This window comes from Eptatretus burgeri, chromosome 6, assembly GCF_056783735.1.
Source record: "Eptatretus burgeri isolate ZD-2024b chromosome 6, Ebu_testis_v1, whole genome shotgun sequence".
NCBI lineage: Eukaryota > Metazoa > Chordata > Myxini > Myxiniformes > Myxinidae > Eptatretus > Eptatretus burgeri.
The window spans coordinates 23,870,728-23,893,911 of NC_140966.1; the positions used below are offsets into that span (position 1 = coordinate 23,870,728).

The window sequence follows — 23,184 nt, forward strand, 5'->3', positions numbered from 1 at the left end:
GCGTCGAAAAGCAAAAAGAGAGGTGGCTAAGGCCAAGGAAAAGGCATATGACGAGCTGTATGAGAAGTTGGATACAAAAGAAGGGGAAAAGGATTTATACCGATTGGCAAGACAGAGGGACCGAGCTGGGAAGGATGTGCTGCAGGTTAGGGTGATAAAGGACGCAAATGGGAATGTGCTGACGAGCGAGGAGAGTGTGTTGAGAAGGTGGATGGAGTACTTTGAGGAGCTGATGAATGAAGAAAATGAGAGAGAGAGAAGGTTGGAAGAGGTGGAGATGGTGAATCTGGAAGTGGGGTGGATCAGTAAGGATGAAGTGAGGACTGCTATGAAGAAGATGAAAAGTGGAAAGGCGGTTGGCCCAGATGGTATACCAGTGGAGGCATGGAAGTGCTTAGGAGAGATGGCAGTGGGGTTGTTAACCAGATTGTTTAATAAAGTCTTGGAAAGTGAGAGGATGCCGGAGGAGTGGAGATTAAGTGTGCTGGTTCCGATTTTCAAGAATAAGGGTGATGTGCAGAGCTGTGGAAATTACAGAGGGATAAAGTTGTTAAGCCACACCATGAAGTTGTGGGAAAGAGTAGTGGAAGCTCGGTTGAGAGGAGAGGTGATGATCTGTGAGCAGCAATATGGGTTTATGCCAGGAAAGAGCACCACTGATGCGATGTTTGCTTTGAGAATGTTGATGGAGAAGTATAGGGAAGGCCAGAAAGAGTTACATTGTGTGTTTGTGGATTTAGAGAAAGCTTATGATAGGGTGCCAAGAGAGGAGTTGTGGTATTGTATGAGGAAGTCGGGAGTGTTGGAGAAGTATGTGAGGATCGTGCAGGATATGTATGAGGACAGTGTGACAGCGGTGAGGTGTGCGGTTGGAATGACGGACCGGTTTAAGGTTAAAGTGGGATTGCACCAAGGATCGACTCTGAGCCCTTTCCTGTTTGCAATGGTGATGGACAGGTTGACGGACGAGATCAGACTGGAGTCTCCATGGACCATGATGTTCGCGGATGACATCATGATCTGTAGGGAGAGTAGGGAGCAGGCTGAATCGAGCCTTGAGAGGTGGAGGTACGCACTGGAGAGAAGGGGAATGTTAGTCAGTAGGAGTAAGACGGAGTACATGTGCGTAAATGAGAGGGAGGGTGGTGGTATGGTGCAGTTGCAAGGAGTTGAGGTGGGGAAGGTGGATTGGTTTAAATACTTGGGATCAACTGTCCAAAGTAACGGAGAGTGTGGGAGAGAAGTGAAAAAGAGAGTGCAGGCAGGATGGAGTGGGTGGAGAAGAGTTGCAGGAGTGATTTGTGACAGAAGGGTAGCTGCAAGAGTGAAGGGGAAAGTATACAAGACGGTAGTGAGACCAGCTATGTTGTATGGTTTGGAGACGGTGGCGCTAACAAAAAGACAGGAAGCAGAGCTGGAGGTGGCAGAGTTAAAGATGCTGCGATTCTCGTTGGGAGTGACGAGGATGGATAGGATAAGAAATGAGTGTATAAGAGGGACAGCGCAGGTAGGACGGTTTGGAAACAAAGTGAGAGAGGCGAGATTGAGATGGTTTGGACATGTGCACAGGAGGGAAACGGAGTATATCGGGAGAAGGATGTTGAAGATGGAGCCGCCAGGCAGGAGGAGAAGAGGAAGGCCAAAGAAGAGGTTCATGGATGCGGTGAGGGCGGACATGCGGGTGGTTGGAGTGTCAATGGAAGATGTGGAGGATAGAGCGAAATGGAGACAGTTGGTCCGCTGTGGCGACCCCTAACGGGAGCAAGCCGAAAGAGGAAGAAGAAGATATACCGGGCGTAGTGGCGTGCGCCTGTCATCCTGCTACTCGGAGGCTTGGGTTGGAGAATCGCTTGATGACGGGGCTCTCCTCTTGGCAGGGTGTGGCGCAGCCCGGAATCATGGCGAAACCCAAATCCTGATCTCTGTGTCGTAAGAGGCGACCAGGGTTGCGTCAGGAAGGGCATCCGGCGTAAAACCTGTGCCAAATCAGTATGCGGATCATAACGGATGATCCGCTGTGGCGACCCCTAACGGGAGCAGCCGAAGGACGAACAACAACATATATATAGATATATATATATATATATATATATATATATATATATATATATATATATATATATATATATATATATATATATATATATATATATATATATATATATATATATATATATATATATATATATATATATATATATATATATATATATATATATATATATATATATATATATATATATATATATATATATATATCGATAGATATATATATATATATATATATATATATATATATATATATATATATATATATATATATATATATATATATATATATATATATATATATATATATATATATATATATATATATATATATATATATATATATATATATATATATATATATATATATATATATATATATATATATATATATATATATATATATATATATATATATATATATATATATATATATATATATATATATATATATATATATATATATATATATATATATATATATATATATATATATATATATATATATATATATATATATATATATATATATATATATATATATATATATATATATATATATATATATATATATATATATATATATATATATATATATATATATATATATATATATATATATATATATATATATATATATATATATATATATATATATATATATATATATATATATATATATATATATATATATATATATATATATATATATATATATATATATATATATATATATATATATATATATATATATATATATATATATATATATATATATATATATATATATATATATATATATATATATATATATATATATATATATATATATATATATATATATATATATATATATATATATATATATATATATATATATATATATATATATATCTATATCTATCGATATATATATATATATATATATATATATATATATATATATATATATATATATATATATATATATATATATTTATGTGTGTATTCGTGTTCATAGCACACAAGAATGTAGTGTGACCAAAAACGAAGTTGGTTAATAATATTATTCAACCCCAAACTTGGTAAAGCGTCAAAGCACAGATCACCTCCCATATCAGCTAATGCCACACAATCTGTGAGCACCACTCTCTTGGCAGGTGTGCTCATCTCGATAAAATTTTGGGGGGCAATTTATAGTCTATTTTCTTCTGGAACACATTGAACACTTAAAAAAAAATTGGGATATTCTGTAATCTTATTTGGCCTTGTTGTACCATACTGTGATGTTTTGGTGCTGTAAAATTTTCCACAAAGTGATCTTTTCTTGGACAAACTGTACACATGAAAATTATTTTTCGAAAATACTGCAATTATATTTGGCCTTGCTGGACAACACTGCAGAGTTTTTGTTGAATGCAACACTGCAGAGTTGCATAGAATGCAAAACTGGTTAAATTTACATGGTGTTTGTTTTTTGGGTTTGCGGCATTTACAATCCAAAAAATTTTTTCACTGTACACCTGAAAAATAATTTTGGGATGTACTATGACCATATTTTGCCTTGCTGGATCACACTGTGAAGTTTTTGTGATGTAAACGCCAAGTCGTATCCAGGAAGCATGGGTATTAAAATATAATGTTTTTGGGTACAACACTGCAGTTTGCTGCCTGTAAAAGAACATTAATCAAAGTTTTATTCTCAAGATTTATCAAGATTATTGTTTGTACTTATGGAGACTGCACTCAAACGACAAATGATCATGTTCACCATCCCCACCACTTGTGATGGCGAGCCTGCCTCCCCACCTCTGCATGTATATTTTCTGCCACCAGTCTTTATAAAGTTTTTCTGCCACTCACAAATCTTTTTTCTCGATGGTGGCTGCCTTCCAGAGGTCGCCCTGAAGCATCGTTGTACCATTTTAGCTGATTTAGTCTTGATAAGACTATAAACCAAGCAACACACTGCACTCTTTATGGTGTGGACACCATTTGAAATGTGATGTCACTTGTCACAGGAGACTCATGGAAACGAATAAACGGAAATAATACTTTGAGAAATGAGAAACGTTCTTTCACACACAGGAAACTGAATCGTTGTGTCCTATTTCAATTTTTTTGGGCTTGAATTTGGAATGGTAATTTGTGGACACGTTGTCTATCCTCCGCATGTGTTCAATGATTTGTGTGCTTGTTTTTTGTGTTTCCTGCCAACTTTTTTATATCCCTCGTTGATGCTTTTGCCTTAACCTGAGGTGTACTCTGAATTTATGCAGGTTTCCTTTATCCTTTATCCTTTATAAACATGCTTTGTCACCAACTACAGTATATTTGTCAAAAGACGTTTATATATATATATATATATATATATATATATATATATATATATATATATATATATATATATATATATATATAGATATATATATATATATATATATATAGATATATATATATTTTTTTTTTTTTAATGTGAAAAAGTATTTTCCATTCTGATTTCTAATCCCACTGGTGATCAAAGGAAATTTTGGAATGAAAATCAACTTATTTGCAATTTTGCTTTTTCATTCCTTACAACATTCAATAAAAGAATAACTCAGAGCCATAGGGTGAGGAAGGACATCATATGAAGAATTACCAGGGGCACATATTGAGCATCCAATGTGAAATTAATCAATTTAGATGAAATGAGGTCGTACTTCATGTCTCCATCACTCCTTAATGACCTTATGGTCTTTTGGCAGCAATATTAAGTAGTCTGCATTAATGTGTCAACCCAAAGTGTGTTCTCTAATTAACTGTACAGTTTTACCCCATTCATCTCTATCCCTTGTTTTTCAGACAAATTCATCGTTTGAGCTCCAGGAAAAGCTCACAAATATGTCACTCTGGATGGAGATTTTGGCATGCGACCCAGCATTCAGTACATGATTACTGCTTTACTGATTTCCACTCATCAACAGTGAACGTTTTTTCAACAGGTGTGTGAATCTTCTCACTATATATATATATATATATATATATATATATATATATATATATATATATATATATATATATATATATATATATATATATATATATATATGTACGAATACATGAATGCATCTCACAATAATTTATTTAGGCTTTAGCAGAGGCAAGATTTAGATTGTCATTAGGAAGTCAATTTACATTCTGCCTCTCGTTGCCTGTTGGGACAAGTCTGGAAGGAGGGACAGGGTGGTGTTACAAAAATGATCAAGGGGGTAATGGCCAGGTTAATTTAATTAGAATAGATGGATATCTCTTATTCTGCATGTTCAGGTCAGTCTTGTCATAATTACCATAATTAGTGTTGCCAGGGACCAAGTGTTGAGTTCATACCCTCACCCCTTCTCCCCCTTTTATTCCATTGCAATTTCATCTTTACATCATTTATCTTTTCACTCCCTCAGTATTTTATAAATAACATACAAGGATATTCAACACAAGGCTGGCATGATCTACAAGAAATATGCACACTTGCCTCCAAGCCATCTTGCCTGAGATCAAATGTCTGCCCAGCTAAAAACTGTCATCTTGGCGTTTCACAGGCAGGGTCATTCATCAATCTGTGTGCCAACCATCGTCAGTCCCTGTGCGTCCCATCTGCCAGCATTAGTTGGGAGATGTTAAAGATCCCACAATGTCCTTCATGAAGAGTAGGCGAACGATCCTCAGCACCCTGAACAGATTCCAAATTCCTGCCATAACTAGTGCTGGGAAGGCAATGGCAAACTCCCCAGTATATGCTTTTTTCATTGGGGAGCGCAGTACTCTATTGAGTTATGGACAAAGAGAGAGAGGGGGAGGGGGGGCTTCATTGACTGAGTGAGTGGAGGAAGTCAGAAATCCAAAAATGAAGGTGGCCTTGGATACCACAAACAGATAGCTTGTCAAGCAAATCAGGATTCCAGACTGTGTCAAATTTCTAAGATATACCAAAGGAGACTGTCCTTACCAGGGCCAGGTTTAGGATGCATGGATGATTGTGTACATCCGTGCAGTGTGTGATGTCTATGACAGTCTTGTCAAGGGATAGTGTGTGATTGTGGTTGTGTATTCTTCACCCCAAAACCATCTTCACCCTTCACCCACACGACTCAGGTGACCACTTGAGGTGCCAGGATTTGGGGGTGCTGGCTTGGGGTGAACTTGCCATGAAGATGTAACAAGGAAATTTGGCACAGGAGGAGGTCATTCGGATTTGGCCCATTATGCCTGCGCTACAGCAACACCAGATTAAATAAATCCGTCAAGCTAACAACTCAATTTAATCAGGGTGATGGGGGTGGGGGAGTGGGGATGAGAAAAGTGGGGGCAGGTACAGTGATATCACCAGGGTGTTAAAATTAAATGTATCAATTAAATTGGAGGGATGGGTGAAGGTGGTTTTTGGGTGAAGAATACACAACCACAATCACACACTATCCCTTGACAAGACCCTGTCATAGACATCACACTCTGCACAGATGTACACAATCATCCATGCATACTAGTGCCACTTAAAAGTCCTGGAAATATCCCTATACCCCTCTGTCTACAAACATTCTAGGTATCTATCTAATTCCAATTTGAAGCTGTCTACTGTTTCTCCTGCCACTACCTTTCCAGGGAGACCATTTCATGCTTTAACTACTCTCGGAGTGAAAGACCCCTGCCTTATTACTGTCTTAACTCTCCTCTTCCTTACTCTCACACTAAGCTTCCTGGTCCTATCACTATCTGTTCTGCTGAAGAACTATACTGTAGTTGTTTTGTCTCTACCCTTCATTACCTTAAAAATCTCGACCATCACTACCACCTCAACCACTTGCCCTCGCATCCGCCTCAACCACTGCCTGCCCTCACTACCCCTCACCACTGCCTGTTCTCACTACCCCTCACGACTGCCTGTCCTCACGACCCCTCACCACTGCCTGACCTCACCATCCTCCACGACTGCCTGCCCTCACTACCCCCATCACCACTGCCAGCCCTCACTGTGCCCTCAACACTGCATGCCCTCACTATCCCTCACCACTGCCTGTCCTCACTACTCCTTCACCACTGCCTGCCCTCACTATATCCTCACCCCTGCTTGACCTCACTACCCACAAACCACTGCCTGCCCTTGCTACCCCCAAACCACTGCCTGCCCTTGCTACCCCCCAAACCACTGCCTGCCCTCGCTACCCCCAAACCACTGCCCACCCTCGCTACCCCTCACCAGAGATGGCGACTCGAGTTGGTGACTTGGACTCGAGTTGCAAATTTTGTGACGAGCCTTGACTTGAGAGTTGACTTGAGACGAGCTTGTATACTTGTTGACAATGACGATGAATGAATGAACATTATCTATATCAAAAGAAATATATCTCAGTGATGTGTTTGTGGCTAATTTTCATTCGATGTCTTAGGATCTCATTATAATTATAAGCAAAGACCATCGCAGTCGTGTGCCAAAGGGAGCATGAACTTGGAAAATAGCTAGCACCGAGCTTAGAAAAGGTATTTGTGATACACCGCCCAAAGTGCCGCTGAACTCCGAGCCACCAATTGCACATGCATGTGTCTAGTAGGGTAAAAGGAGCTAAGTTAGGGAGAAAAGCAAGTAGAGCTGTAGTATCTTTCATGACATGCATTCTACGTCCTTGAATTCAGTCGGCATGTGTGCTGTACAGCGGACGTATGGAAGTATTGCTGCTGATCGGTTCATACCCAATAAGCTTCTTCCGTGGTTTTTGTTGTTGTTGTTGTTGTTGTTGTTGTTGTTGTTAGTCGACGTGTTTTATGGCTAATAATGGAATGAAAATGAACAAACAAACAAACACACACACATGCACAGATGTAATGGTTTGAGTTTTGAGTGGACATTCTTACCAATACACCGTCGAGACAGCATCATTGTGTAGCTTGATGTTACTCCCTACGCATGCAGGTTTCACTTTGCTGGGTTGCCAGATTTGAAAAGAGGAAATATCTATCGTATTGGAACCTCAAAATTATCATACTTAATTATGAGATGTGACGGAGAAGGTCATAATCTTTCCAGCAAACTGAAAAAAATGTAATGAGATTTGAACTGAAATTGAAGATTGAGGACTTTATTTTTAGAATTGCCAAATTTATCATACAAATTCGATACTTATCGGACCTTGTCACATCGTTATCAGTAGCATGGCGGAGATTCCAAGGGTGATCTTATTCGCTTATGAACATTTGAATCACCAACCTTCCATGTTTGGAGCGGAATCACCAAGATTAATGACGTGCAAACTACTGAGTCTGGTCACAGAATTTTGTTATCGATTGTAACCATTTTGGTCACCAAATGTAACTATGAGAACCACCGAGTCTGGTCAACGAGTGTGAATTCAAGCATACATGACAGACTAACCAAACTCTAAAGTGGTATTTGCATCCCTGAATAATTGGGCCACTGCACAGGAACAATGAAAGGATTTTTTGGTCTTAACTTTTGTGACAATAGCATCAATGAATCAGTTTGGGTTTTTTGGTCTTAACTTTAAAACTTTAAAAGAAACGATTTTTTTTGGTCATAACTTTTAACATCATCAAAGGATTTTTTTGGTCTTAAATTTTTGGTCTTAACTTTAGATGAAAGAATATTATGGTCTTAACTTTCATCAACATCATTGTTGCTGATGAATGGACAAGATTGATAGAGAGTTTGCGTTTGTATCCATGTTGTCCTTTCCTCCACAACATCCCCATTCATCCCCACACCCTTTGTTTGTCCAAGTCTCCCTCTATCTTAGCCTTCAACTCTGTTGTTGGTGCCCTCCCCCCCCTCTCTCTCTCTCTCCTCTCTCTCTCTCTCTCTCTCTCTCTCGATTGTTCCTTTTGTCCGGTTACATCCTTATGCATTAATTGTACGAGCTCTTTGATGAGCTTCACCGATGTACACAAAAAATGAGAAAAAGGTGTTGAGAATGACAGGAGAGAGTGTAAATCTTCAATCCGTCTTCACCATTAGACTGGTTTTGATGAAGTCAAACACGAGGTTCCTCAAAATGACTTGATGAGTGTGGTGTGCATGGTTCCCTTTGGTTGTGGGCCTGAATATGTGGGAGAGATAGGAAGGACTTCAGGTCCACATACCAGGAAGCCACAAAAGGCCTTTGAATGCAACCTTCCAGAAAGGATTGCCATCACCAAACATAGATTGAGGGTCAACCATATTCCTTTAAATGGGACAGCTTCAGCATTTGGGGTGCAACCCCGAACAGGTCGAGGAGTATGTTGGGAACATGGCTTATACAGGAAACAAGCACATCTCTCAAGGAGGAGACTTTGATCTTCTACAGGCTTTTGGTCCAATCATGCATAGATGGATGAGGGACGCACGACTGGAAGACAATAGAGACAAAAAGAGACGTGATTATCGATTGATGGCTTTTAAAGTTATTTTTATGTGTTGCAATTGTTGAACTCGATGGGTTTTTGGGGGTTATTGTTCCTTTAAGGTTTGTATATGTTATGAACTATGCATTTAGATGTACATTCCAGATCCACTACCCACCCCCACCAAATTTGCCCATGCTGTCCTACCCCCATTCCTTCCAACATTCACACACCCTCGCCATTTTCACATTCTTCCCTAAACCACTTCTGACTTCCCTTTTACTCACACCCAATCTTCCATCCATATTCTTTTCCCACACCCCATCCTGTTTATCCCCCCCCCACTCTCCTCTTATGAGATAACTGTTAGCTTATCTTTTATCATCATTTCAACTCCCCACCCCTTCATCCTCATTTAAATTTTCGATTTGTGTGCTTGGTTATTCCATTACTTGGTCATCATATATGTGTTGGGTTGATATTCGATGTTTTGGTGAGTTCATATGGTTTTTATGTCTCCGCTGATGAAGTCGCCTGAGGCATTATGTTTTCAGGTTGTCTGTCCGTCCGTCCATCCATCAGTGCTTCGGTGATAGTTTTTTTTGTTACCACGACAACTTTAGAACGGCTGAAGGGATCCAAGTCAAACTTGTTACAAGTATGTATAATGATGTAAATATGAACTGTTAATATTTTGGGGTCAAAAGGTCATGTTATGTATAAAAAATTGTTTCCATGCTAACTTGTGAACCAGTATTTGACCAAACTTGGTATAAGTATACAGTATGATATTAAGATGAACTGATTAGATGGCAGCATCAAGAGGTTAAAGGTCATAGTCCGTTGACAAGTTTTCCTTTCCGTGATAACTTGAGAACGGCTGAAGGGATCCAAGTCAAACTTGGTGGAAGTATGTTTAATGATGGATGCATAAAGTCACTAGATTATGGTGTCAAGAGGTCAAAGGTCATAATCAGGTAATAATGTGATGTTTGAGAACAGCTGAAAGGATTTAAATCAAACTTGGTACAAGTATGTATCATGTAATTATGTGGGCGGAGGAATATCTGTCGACAACGCGACGTCAAAGAGTACCGTTCAAGTTTTAGTTATGCTATTCATTTACGTTTTTGGTTTTAAATGATGTTTTAAACAATATTACAAGAAACAGCGGTTTAAATTTAAAATATAACCCGCTTCTTGTTGCATACTTCATGGCAGCACAGTTTTGTCATTGCAGATCAGCCAAATTTCCCCACCTCCCACCTTTTGGTGTGTTTTGGTGTGTTTGGGGGGATGTGTGTTACCCAGTCTTGGGATGAGATTGTGTGTTCAAGGATTGGACAACACAGGGTATCTGCAAGTAGACAAAATGGCAATTTTTTCATGACCACCACAGACACATAGCCAATTGGCAACCCTGTTGTTAGCTAACGGCGGGACATCATACAACAACTCACAACATACAGGGTGTTCCAAAAGTCCTGGACAACTTCGGTTGTTAATATACTTCGAACCACAAATGATACGATACCTTTTGGTTTATATAATACAGAAACTCATAAAGTTTTGTGTACACCATCACTACACTTCAATGTGAGCTCCGTTTGTCACATGCAGGACCTCGAGGTGGGACATGAGTTCTTGTCATGTTTGGCTCAGCATATTTGCATCCACCAGTGTACATGCAGCTGTGATCTGATAACGAAGGTCCTGAAGGTTTGCCACCTTGGTGTTGTAGACAACATCTTTGACAAACCCCCAGAGAAAACAAAAATCAAGGGGGGGTTATGTTTGGTGATGGTGGGGGTGGGGGTGGGGGGGCAGGCGGTTGGTCCATCTTGGCCAATCCAGCGACCTGGAAATTTTTTATTCAGGTCAGCTCTAATGACTAAGGTCCAATGAGGGTGTGCCATCGTGTTGAAAAATATCAGGTTGCAGGTCTTCAATCTGTGGAAAGGCGAATCCTTCCAACATGTTCACGTAAATTGTTGAGGTCACTATCTTCCGCAAAGAAAAACCGACTCACCAAGTGGTCATGGAGAATTCCACACCACACATTGACTTTTGGACTGTTGAGTATCTGTTCAATGACCATGTAGGGGTTTTCGGAGCCCCAGATCCTCACATTGTTGCTGGTTGACCTTCCCTGACACATGAAAGCAAGCTTTGTCTGTGAACATGACCTTTTTCAGGAAACCTTTATCATCCTCTCTGCAACTAAGAATTTCCAAAGCAAATGCCTTGCCTTTGGATCCGTCATTTGGTTTGAGTTCCCGCAGAATCTGCATCTTTTAGGCATAAAACTTCAGTTTATGGAAAATCTTGTGTCAGTGGTGGTTGGTAGTCCCAGTTCTCTGGATGCACGTCAAATTCATTTTCTGGGACGTTATTGAAATGATTCATGCACTCGTTCAACATCTGCTGCACTTGTGCTTGGTTGACCGGGACATTTCTGTGTCTGACAACTTCCAGTCTCCATAAACCTATTGTACCACTCTCTGATACTAGTCCACAATGGCGGATTCCTTCCATACCTTTTACGGAAATTATGCTCAACTTGCGTGCGAGATCTCATCTCGATGAACCATTCGATGCACTTAGCTTTTTCCTGTGGATTTGCCATTTTCTTTTACTTTCAACCACGAGACCTGAAACTCAACAAAACCTTATGAGCTTCTGTATCGCATAAAACAAAGAGTATTGTTGTGTCTTTTGTGGAACTAAACATATTGTTGCGGATTCGCGCCCGCCGGCGTGCGGACAGCCACGTAACTCGAATCGCGGCACGTCGCCCACCGGACAGACAATCCAGTCGTGACCCTCTCTGACTAACGCCGGGAACCAGTCACGGGTGGACCTTTCGGTCTCACCGCGATCGTGCCAATCGGCCCCCGCGTGGGATAGGGTTGCTCGCCAAATTCGACCTACCTAAGTACCCACACGGAGGGTAGACCGGGCGATCGCACCTCGCCGCAGGTCGACTTTGGACACGGGCCACTTTAAGCGACCCGTTCCGTACTATCGGGATAACCGAGCGGTGTTATTCGTCGGCCTCGACGGTTCGATTAATTATCGGGCGTTTTAGCCCACGACCAACCCTTTACGTGAAGCAAGATGGAGATTCAATAGAGAAAAAGACGAAGCGAAGCGGGAAAACAGTTCAACAATAAGCACATTTATTTCGCGATGAACGGAAAACACACATATACAATTACACCAAAAGCAAATGTAATAGAAGAAGAAACACAATATTACACAAAAAGCAAATGCAACAATGCAGATCTAACCGACTACCGGGCACACGGCAACACTTATACAATTTTACTTCACAGACGGCGCCGACAACACATATTCCCAAAGCAAAAGAAAAAGAAAACCACCCTCCAGGATGAGGGGGGTAGACGGGCCTGGGGCCGAGACCGTGTCGGGCCTACCCGTCTGATGATGTGACGCAGAGCGGCGGTGGCGCCTCAACTCCGCGGGCCTCGCGGACAGTGTCTGGTCGGGGGTGGGAAAGGGGCCCCCTTTGTCGCACTATCTCAGCGCAGGGGGAAACAGGAGGGGGTTGCTGATGCTCGGGGGAAGGAGGATATCACCCTGTCTCGGGTCCCGCGGCGAGCGTCTCCTCCTCGACCTCGGTCGCGTTGCTGGCCTCTCCCTCTGCAGCTCCCGGCACCGACGCGAGCACCCCCTCGTCCGCCTTCGCCGCCGCCACCTCTCCACAGCTCCGTCTACTCGCCCTCTCCGTCTCCTCTCTTGGCTCGTCCCAACTCTTCACTCTTGACTTCTCCCACTTCTTTCCAGCTCCACCGACGACTCTCTTGAACTCCGCACAACTCAACTGCCTTGACTGACGAACGCAGCCATTTATATAAGCCCCGTGGCTGCGCTCCTTCACCTTTGACCCTCTGCCTCCGACCCTTCACCTCTCTAACTGGCTCCCCATTGGACCGAGGAAAAGTGGGCGTGAATGCTTTTTGATCCATGAATTTGCATATAGCGTCCTCACTCCAACGCCCTGGAGGCGGGGCCAATTCGCCCCAGCTCGCCGATAGGACGGAACAGAAGTGGGCGTGAGTCGTTTTTGATCCGTTTTCTGCGGAAAGTCCGTGATGTTTTTGAATACGCTGCTCGGTGCGCGCCCTGCACGAGTCCAGTATCGGTGCCCACGAGTGGCGCGAGATGGTGTGGATGCGATGGTGGCGAGTTGTGACGGTAAAGGTCGTGGCTGTTGTTGTGAAGCGGCGTTGTGGTTGGTGGTTGTTGTTGTGAGGCGGCGTTGTGGTTGGTGGTTGTTGTTGTGAAGCGGCATTGTGGTTGGTGGTTGTTGTTGTGAAGCGGCGTTGTGGTTGGTGGTTGTTGTTGTGATGGCTGTTGAGACGTGGTTGGTGGTGGTAGTAATGGCGGCTGGTCCAAAATAAAGATAGTAAAAGAAAAACGGCTATCCTGAAGAGTCGCAGCCCGACTGAATGACATTTATTCCCTCGAAACAACGGGTTTGGGCCTAACTACACATATACTTACAGAGATATCTCACCTAAGGGACCTGAATGGTGGTTTGTGAATTTCGTCAACCACAACACTACCCCCTCCCCTTTTTACAGACTCGTCCCGAGTCGTCAAATTTTCGTGTGCCATCATGTGTAGTTTTCCCCTAGTACATTTTACCTACGGATCCCTGAGTGCGACATCCATGGTATTCGTGTCCCCAAAATAAATAACCTGAGGGCTGAGTAACTACCTAAACAAACTCACTCACACGGACGACTTAAATAAAATTGCCGGCGCTAAGACATACATGCCGGGGGCGCACTCATATTTACAGTACATCTTAACCTTAACTTACAAATTTTACACTAAACCATGGCCCAGGATCAATGAACTCTGCAAAAAGAAAGCAGTTAGCAGGGAGCCAGGCTGCCCACATGCAGTCTCTGGCTCAAACAATGCAGGTGACAGGGAACGTGGCCGGCTGCTCACACGCAGTCCAAGGCCTTCCCTTTTGAACTGAACGCAGTGAACCACAACGGTGCATGGGCTGCACAAACGTAGTCTCCGTGCCAGCTCAAGTGGCACACGCAATGAACACAACGAATGGATGGATGAATGGTTTGAACTGAACGCAGTGAACCACAACGGTGCATGGGCTGCACAAACGCAGTCTCTGTGCCAGCTCAAGTGGCACACGCAATGAGCACAACGAATGGATGGATGAATGGATGCACGCAAACACGGTGCACGGGCCGCCACTGCAGGCCCGTGTTGTAGCTGCCAACAGGGCAGTTCTCGCAGCTTGCAAACTGTTGCCTTGCGGATCCTGGCGCACATGGAAATGAACAGGGGGGGGGGGGGCAAAGCAAAAATTGGACGGGGCTGGTGAACAGGGGCAGTGGGCATGGCATGGCAAAGGCAGCAGGCAAACACAGCCCGCAGAAGAAGGCCGCTGCAGGCAAACACAGCCGGCAGACGAACTGGCCGGCACAGGCCTTGAAGTACCACAGCTGCAGACAATCCGACCGGCACAGGCCTTGCAGCACAGCAGCTGCAGACGATCCAGCCGGCACAGGCCTTGCAGCAAAGCAGCTGCAGACGATCCAGCCGGCACAGGCCTTGCAGCAAAACAACAGCTGCCGATGAAGTGGGCCGGCCTTTGCCTTGCAGCAACGCAGCCAGCAGATGAAGCTGGCCAGCCTTTGCCATTCAGTGGAGGTTGGTGGAGGGAGTGCGGTGGTGCTGGCCACTCAGAAGGCGGGCTCGGACCTACCCTACGGTCTCCCTCCCAACCTATCGCCTTTGCCTGTCACTGTCTATACCCACTCCCTTAATTTGTCAAACCCCAATTTAGCCCCAACTTATTTATTTTTATTTTTTTATTTTTTATTATTATTTTTTTTTACTTCCCCACTATAAATCGTCCCCTAACCCCCTGTACTGTCCTTGTTCGGCTAACCTATCCTGTCACCTAGCCTACTCCCAACCCCTACGTTCCCTTCCCGGAGGGGAACAAGGGAGAGCTAGCGTCCTGTGTCGAGGCCCAACTCAAGCCTCAGAATGGCCTCCCCAGAGTTCAGCGATCTAACCCAAAGTGGGTCCAGCGGCCCACAACGAGAGCGAGGGGATGGATGGTGCGGAGGGGTACACTTCCTAATCTACCCTATCTATTTAACTGTTAAACTACCCCGGGGCTTTCAACAAGCGCCTCTCGCTTAAACTATTGGTTCTAACAACCCAGATTCCCGTCGCCTGTGTTGGTGTCCTCACAATTTCGGGCCTCGCCCCCCCAATTTTCTCTCCGTGCCCTCACACGGTCTCATGGCTGGGACACGTGGCTCCCTTTGGCAGGCACGACCCTCTGCCAAATCTCCCGCTATGGCACCCCGGGCATTACACTGCCTCCGAGCCTACCAGCTCCCTAACACCGGGGAGTGCCCCCCATGGCACCTCCCCTGAAACGCACACGTGGCAGGCTGGCTTCCTAGGCCCCTTTCCGAGGGTCACCCGTGCCCACAACACTGCCCACGTGGCTAATGGCGCCCCGGGCCCCCGCACCAAGCAGGCGCACCCATGCCCACTACGCTATCCCGGCCCCCCATGGGCCCTTGGCCTACCACGGCCGACTAGCCTGGTGCCCGGGGTACCCACTCAGCGATACTCACCTTTCGCAGCCACGCTCCCAAGCCCGTCAACAGGGCTCCTGCACCCCTCCAAATGGGTTTCGAGCCTACACTCCCACCAACAACAAAACGACCTCCATTTTTCAATTTAACTAACCCCCTAACTCACTCTACACTGACCCCGGGGTCCCTTGGGCGGGAGTCACTCCTCCCCCCAATCACTCATCGCACCATGCATTCCCCATTCGCTCCACTCACACAGACTCGCTGGCCTCACTCACTCACCAAGCACATGCTTCCACTTCACTCACCAACTCTTCAACACACTCACGCTGAACTCTGCCATCCTTCTGACTAGATCCCCTAACTAACTCGTGCTCCCACGTCGTCCCTTAAACTAGTAGCACGTTCCTTTTAACACTACGTCGCTAAACTACATCCCCTCTACACATCCAAAGGCTGTCACTGTCTCCAAATTTCTAAAATAACTTTTATTTCCCCACCTAAAGCTCATCTAAATCCCTCTAACTAATCCATTCCACGGACTCCATGAGGACTTACCCCTGCCCCATGAAGTCGGTCTAACTAAGCTAACCCTTCCCCCTAACTAGTTTCCATCCTGTGCCCTGGAAGGGGGTCTTCCACCCCTTGCCCAGGAATCCTGTGCACCCGAAAGTGAGGCTTGCTTTTTTTTTTTTTTCATGCGCAGCACCAGCACGGCAACTCGCAGCTCGCGCACTTTACACCTGCCCGTGACGTCATGCAGCTGCACGTGTTCCTCGTCCCTCCTTGGACGGTACCATCCGGCAGGGATACCCCTCCTGCCGGATTCCAACCCCACGTGCAGCCATGGCGTCACCGTGCGCATAAAAAAAACACAAGCCCCACGTCTCGAGGGGTTCCCCACGCGAACACATGTGCTTTGCCCGTTGGAGCTTAACACACACGATCGCGTGGAGAACCCGTCCGGTCCAAATCCATTATCCTGCCTAAACTTTGTCCGTCCGCAGGATCGGCAAATCCACCACGTGCGTTTCCGGACCGGGACTTCACTCTCGCAAGCGAGCACGTGGGGGCCTCGTGTGTTGCACAGCACGGACCTCGTGCTCACTGCTGGGTGAACCCGGCACGGTCCCCGAAACAACTACAGCCGCTACTCGGCTTCCTTTCCTCACATGTCGCCGTCGTCGCCATTCGACACACGCACTCCCGCGTGTTACGACGCTCACACTCCATTCCATTAAACTCACACCAGGAGACGCGGCTGCGTGCTCCCGCATGCCAACCGACATCTCCCTCACATACCGCTCTCTCACACACACGGTCTCCCTTGCATAAACCATACCACTCACACGTGGTGCTCCATTCACTCGCGGCCTTCCACTCACTCGTGCCTCACTCATACACCGTGCCTCACTCACACACGCGGGGGCACTCAACCGCGGTGTTTCATCCACACACCGTCCCTCACTTACACACGCGGGGGAACTCACCCGCGGTGCCTCATCCACACTGGCCGTTTCATCCACACACACGGCCTCTTCCACACACGGTGCCTCATCCACACACGGCGTGCTGGGAAGCACGTACTCTGGCACCATCGCCACCACACCACTCACACACGGGGTCGCTTCCACACACGGGGACGCACTCACGCCTTGCACCACACACACAGGGACAACCACACTGGGGATTTGCGTCCCCACAAGGGTCTCCGGGGCCTCTATACCTCCCAAGCTCTCCGAGCACCCGTTCGCAGCACTCCTCCCCTCGACCTCGCAAAGCACGACCGAACCCACCTGGTCGTGACTCACCTCAAGGGGGCATACTCCCTCCCCTCGTTCCTGGAGAAGGCCATCCAGCTGCTCGCACCGGGTCTCTACCCAGTCCGCGAGCTCACCCCCATTATCCTCCACTACCTCCGTGTGTGTGTGTGCGTCACTTACCCCGTCTTCATCGTGCAGTCTTCCCTCTATCATTCCCATCTCCCGTGTCTCTGCCCACTCAGTCACCTCTTCACCCTTTACCTCCCTTGTCTCTATTTTTATTTCCTTTGTCGTCACCTCGTGTCTCGTCTCACACGTTTTGGTCTCCCCATTTAATTTTTCCCTTTCGGTCATCGTCACGACCCTCGCCCAACACGCCCCCCGAATTATTTTTTCACCCGCCTCCACCGCGGGCCTGTCAGCCGTTGCACCCCCTCCCAGCTCGTTCGTTCCTACACGTGGAGTCGCCATTTTAAGCTCCCTGCTAACGGCCTTCATGCCCGCCTGCAGGCATCGGCCCATGTTCTGCGTCTCACCCCGGAGCTTTTTCATTTCTTCCCTCATTTGCTGTGTATTCGCATCCATCGTCGTTTTCACTCCGTCCATTTGCTTGTTCATTCCTTTCATTTCGTTTTTCATTTCATTTGTATTTGTATCCATCTTTTCGTTTATTTGTTTGTTCATGCCTTTCATTTCGTTTTTCATTTCATTAGTCATTGCCGCCAGCATGGCGCATAGCTGGGCCATGTCGGGTGCGCTTGGGTGAGCCGTTTCGGCAAGGGTCGGGGGGTTTTGGTGGAGAGGGGGAGGGGAGGTGTCATTCACCGCGGCCGCTGCCGCACCCATTTCGGGCTCTGGGTTCAGTTGGGCGAGTTCATTTTCCTGTACAACCAACATTTCCTGCACGGGGATTTCATCCTGAGCCATGGATTCTACACATTCTACATCCATTTCTAATACCCCCGGCTCCCGCTCGCCTTGAGACGCCATCTTGCTTCTCTTAAAGGGTTAATTTAGCTCGCTCGTAATTTGGAGGGAATCGGGGGTCGCTCCTCTCACCCCTGGACCGATTCCCGTGAATTTAGCTGGAGGCAGGAGAGCCCGTTTTCCCGTTCTCCGATACCAGTGCCGCGAGGAGGGCGATGAGTTTGTATCGCACGACCTGACACCAGTGTTGCGGATTCGCGCTCCCTCTGCAGCTCCCGGCACCGACGCGAGCACCCCCTCGTCCGCCTTCGCCGCCGCCACCTCTCCACAGCTCCGTCTACTCGCCCTCTCCGTCTCCTCTCTTGGCTCGTCCCAACTCTTCACTCTTGACTTCTCCCACTTCTTTCCAGCTCCACCGACGACTCTCTTGAACTCCGCACAACTCAACTGCCTTGACTGACGAACGCAGCCATTTATATAAGCCCTGTGGCTTCGCTCCTTCACCTTTGACCCTCTGCCTCCGACCCTTCACCTCTCTAACTGGCTCCCCATTGGACCGAGGAAAAGTGGGCGTGAATGCTTTTTGATCCATGAATTTGCATATAGCGTCCTCACTCCAACGCCCTGGAGGCGGGGCCAATTCGCCCCAGCTCGCCGATATGACGGAACAGAAGTGGGCGTGAGTCGTTTTTGATCCGTTTTCTGCGGAAAGTCCGTGATGTTTTTGAATACGCTGCTCAGTGCGCGCCCTGCACGAGTCCAGTATCGGTGCCCACGAGTGGCGCGAGATGGTGTGGATGCGATGGTGGCGAGTTGTGACGGTAAAGGTCGTGGCTGTTGTTGTGAAGCGGCGTTGTGGTTGGTGGTTGTTGTTGTGAAGCGGCGTTGTGGTTGGTGGTTGTTGTGAAGCGGCGTTGTGGTTGGTGGTTGTTGTTGTGAAGCGGCGTTGTGGTTGGTGGTTGTTGTTGTGAAGCGGCGTTGTGGTTGGTGGTTGTTGTTGTGATGGCTGTTGAGACGTGGTTGGTGGTGGTAGTAATGGCGGCTGGTCCAAAATAAAGATAGTAAAAGAAAAACGGCTATCCTGAAGAGTCGCAGCCCGACTGAATGACATTTATTCCCTCGAAACAACGGGTTTGGGCCTAACTACACATATACTTACAGAGATATCTCACCTAAGGGACCTGAATGGTGGTTTGTGAATTTCGTCAACCACAACAATATTAACAACAAAAGTTGTCCAAGTCTTTTTGGAACACCCTGTGCATCAAAGTGATAACGATATTGTAAAATATACCAAGAAAGCATCTCAAAATGCAAAGCCCTTTCGCGTTCGCTTTTTACTCAATCTAAACTTGACGAAAACGACAGTTTAAAAAAATTGTACATTTTATTCATTTGTGTTCTCCACAATCTCATAATAAAGGGTTGTTGAAGATTTGATAACAAATGCTCAATTGGTAAAAATGTTATGGCCTGGACATACACACTGAATCTCAATAGTAAACAAGGATTTTTATTTAAACATTTATGGCTGGTCTACCACTTCACCAATGACGTTATGCTTACAATCCTTCATTCCCCATGGGCAGTAGAATGAGATCTGCCAAGTTTCAAAATTTTGCAAGCAGCGGTTTCAGACATATAACGCTTTAATTTTTTTGCGTTTAATCCAAGATGGCCACCATAACACGTGACCGATGTAATTAGAATTATCATTAAAAATATTCTCCATGGGAGGTCGCTTCTACCTTGAAAATGTTGTCAATCGCACAAGTTGTTGCTGAGAAAAAAAATGTTTTAAAATAATACAGCCAAAAAAGGCCAAAAAAGTGTCGAACGACAATAATAATAATTAATGAAGAAAATTATTTTAATAAAATTATTAATTTTCTTCTCCATATTCTTAGAATAAAGCTTTGTTGAAAATTTGATGACAAAAGCTCAAATACTTCCAAAAAAGTTACAGCCCAGACAGACAGACAGACAGACACACATACACCGATGAGCCAAAACATTATGACCACCTGCTTAATATGCTGTTGGTCTTCCGTGTGCCGCCAAAACAGCGCTGACCCACCGAGGCATGGACTCCACAAGACCCCTGAAGGTGTCCTGTGGTATATGTCCACGCAAGGTGTCCATGCAAAGATATCCTGATGACATTAGTCTGTAATATAATCTGAGAACACCTAATATTAATTGGAATGTTAATGTTCCATCAATCCGGTGACTGGATCACTGTAAACTGTATTACATTATCAAATACTCCAGAACATTGTAAAAGATATAAATAGATGAAATTGATTTCATTATATACTTATTATCTTTGTCTTCTACTCTCAGGGGTTATACCCGGCTCTCAGGGGCTATCCCCAGGGAGGGGGGGGGGGGTTCCCGGTGCTGCCTGGCTGGGTGGTCTTTTCCTGGCGGTAGTTTTGCCGTGAAAGAGTAACAAAAAATGCACAAATAAAACACACAAACAAAATCTTGTAAATATTTTCAAGTGTTTGTGTGTTTGTTTGTGCATTTGTATGTTATTCTTTCACGGCAGAACCGCAGCACCTCGAGGCCCCAAAGTGTAGGGGTAGGTACTTCAGCATCAGGGCAAGGTTTTAGGCTACTTCACATTGTCCTTGACATCTGTTTTGAGGTGATCAAAGGCCATTATTTCGTGTTTATTGGGATGTGGGTTCAGGAAGTGCTGCCACCAACCAGCAGGCAAAAGGTAACCACCATGAGGCCAATAACTCCATCACTTTTCAATGTCCAACACATCCCAAAACCATCACTCAAAACCAGGAGTGCACTTGATGATTGTGTGGATGTCGATGATGTACCGTACCATGGTTATCAGTTGTTGTGAGCTACTGTGACTCAGACAAAGTTCGAGAAGAGCTATGCTGCCTAAAACCCAAACCTGGAACAACAGGGGAAGATGTAGCGAAGACATTTGTTAATAATTTTGAGCAAAGAAGAATTGACATCAGAAAAAAAATCCTGTGACAACAGATGGTGCCTCTGCTGTGGTCGGAAAAAAGAAGGAATTTATAAAGATTATTTAGGATCAAATTATCCACCGGATGGTAAATTTTCATTGTATTATTCATTAAGAAAATCTTTGTGCCACGATTTCTCATTCTGAGCTTAATAATGTGATGAGTACGGTGGTGAAGATAGTGAATTGTCTTGTTGCTCGATCTGCCTTGACGCACAAGCAATTTCATGCTCTGCTTGAGGAGATGTACAGTGCATAAATGGGCATTCTGCTTCACAGCAATGTTTGTTGATGAAGCCATGGGAAGTTTTTGGCATGCTTTGTGGGTTGGCTTGATGCAATCATTATATTTTTGTAAGAAAAAGTTCAAAACTATCCCAAACAGAGAGATTGCAAATGGGTCATGCAAATGTTTCTAACTGACATTATTGCACATCGAAACAAATTCAACCTCCGCGGGGTGCAGGCCAACCGGTGATATCTTTTTGAAGACCAAACTCAATGAAACACGGAAGGCATTTCTTGCGAAACTTTTCCGTTTCTTTATCAGAACATTGACACCTCGACTTTCCATAATTTCCAACATCTTAAAGAACTATCGACACATTGCACCATCAGTGTTGCCGAGATTTGGAATGTACATGCAATAACTCGCATCATAATTTTCTGTCAAATATCATTATTTCCAACATTTTGGCCTGATGCTTTCCTTTCTAATTAAACCAGACAACTTTGATACCAGTGACATGGATTTGACAGGGTTTTAGTGGTGTTGAGGATTTTGAAATGCAGCTCATTGAGTTCCAATGCTCAAACATATGGGCCTCGCAGTTTAGGGATCTGCAGTGCACACTTGAGACGACAGAGAGAGATGACCTGTTTGAATTCCCTGCCTGTAAAATTTGACTATTTGAAGAAAGTGGCATTCTCACTGCTCTCATCATTCGGATCTACATACCACTGTGAACAGATATTTTCACATACAGTGCCGACAGAAAGTCTCCACCCCATTTCAAAATTTTCACCTTTTTGTTGCCTTGCAGCCTGGAATTAAATTGCATTAAATCAGACTTTTTCCACCTTTATTTGTACTTCGTAACCCACAACTTCCAAGTGAAAAACAAATTCAACATATTTCAAAAAATTAATTAAATATATAAAACTAGAATATCTTGGTTGGATAAGTGTCCACCCCCCTGAGTTAATACTTGGTGGAAGCACCTTTCACAGCAATTACATCTGTGAGTCTGTTGAGATAGTTCTCTACCAACTTTGCACACCTCGATTGGGCAATATTTCCCCATTCTTCTGCACAAAACTGTTCAAGCTCAGTCAAGTTGCGTGGGGAACGTTGATGGATAGCAATCTTCAAGTCGTGCCACAGATTTTCGATTGGATTGAGGTCGGGGCTCTTACTGGGCCACTCAAAGGCATTCATCTTATTGCTCCTTAGCCACTCCAATGTAGCTTTGGCTGCGTG

The 23,184-nt window shown here is 44.7% G+C and overlaps 1 protein-coding gene across 1 annotated transcript in view; it reads left to right on the forward strand.

The window, feature by feature from the left end:
• The window catches only part of LOC147024408 (xylosyl- and glucuronyltransferase LARGE1-like), a 406,140-nt gene that overhangs the window by 161,123 nt on the left and 221,833 nt on the right, over positions 1-23,184 (forward strand). The window contains exon 2 of the mRNA XM_085884303.1: positions 4,873-5,012. The gene's annotated coding sequence lies outside the window, so the exon portion shown is untranslated. The remainder of the gene's footprint in view (positions 1-4,872; positions 5,013-23,184) is intronic.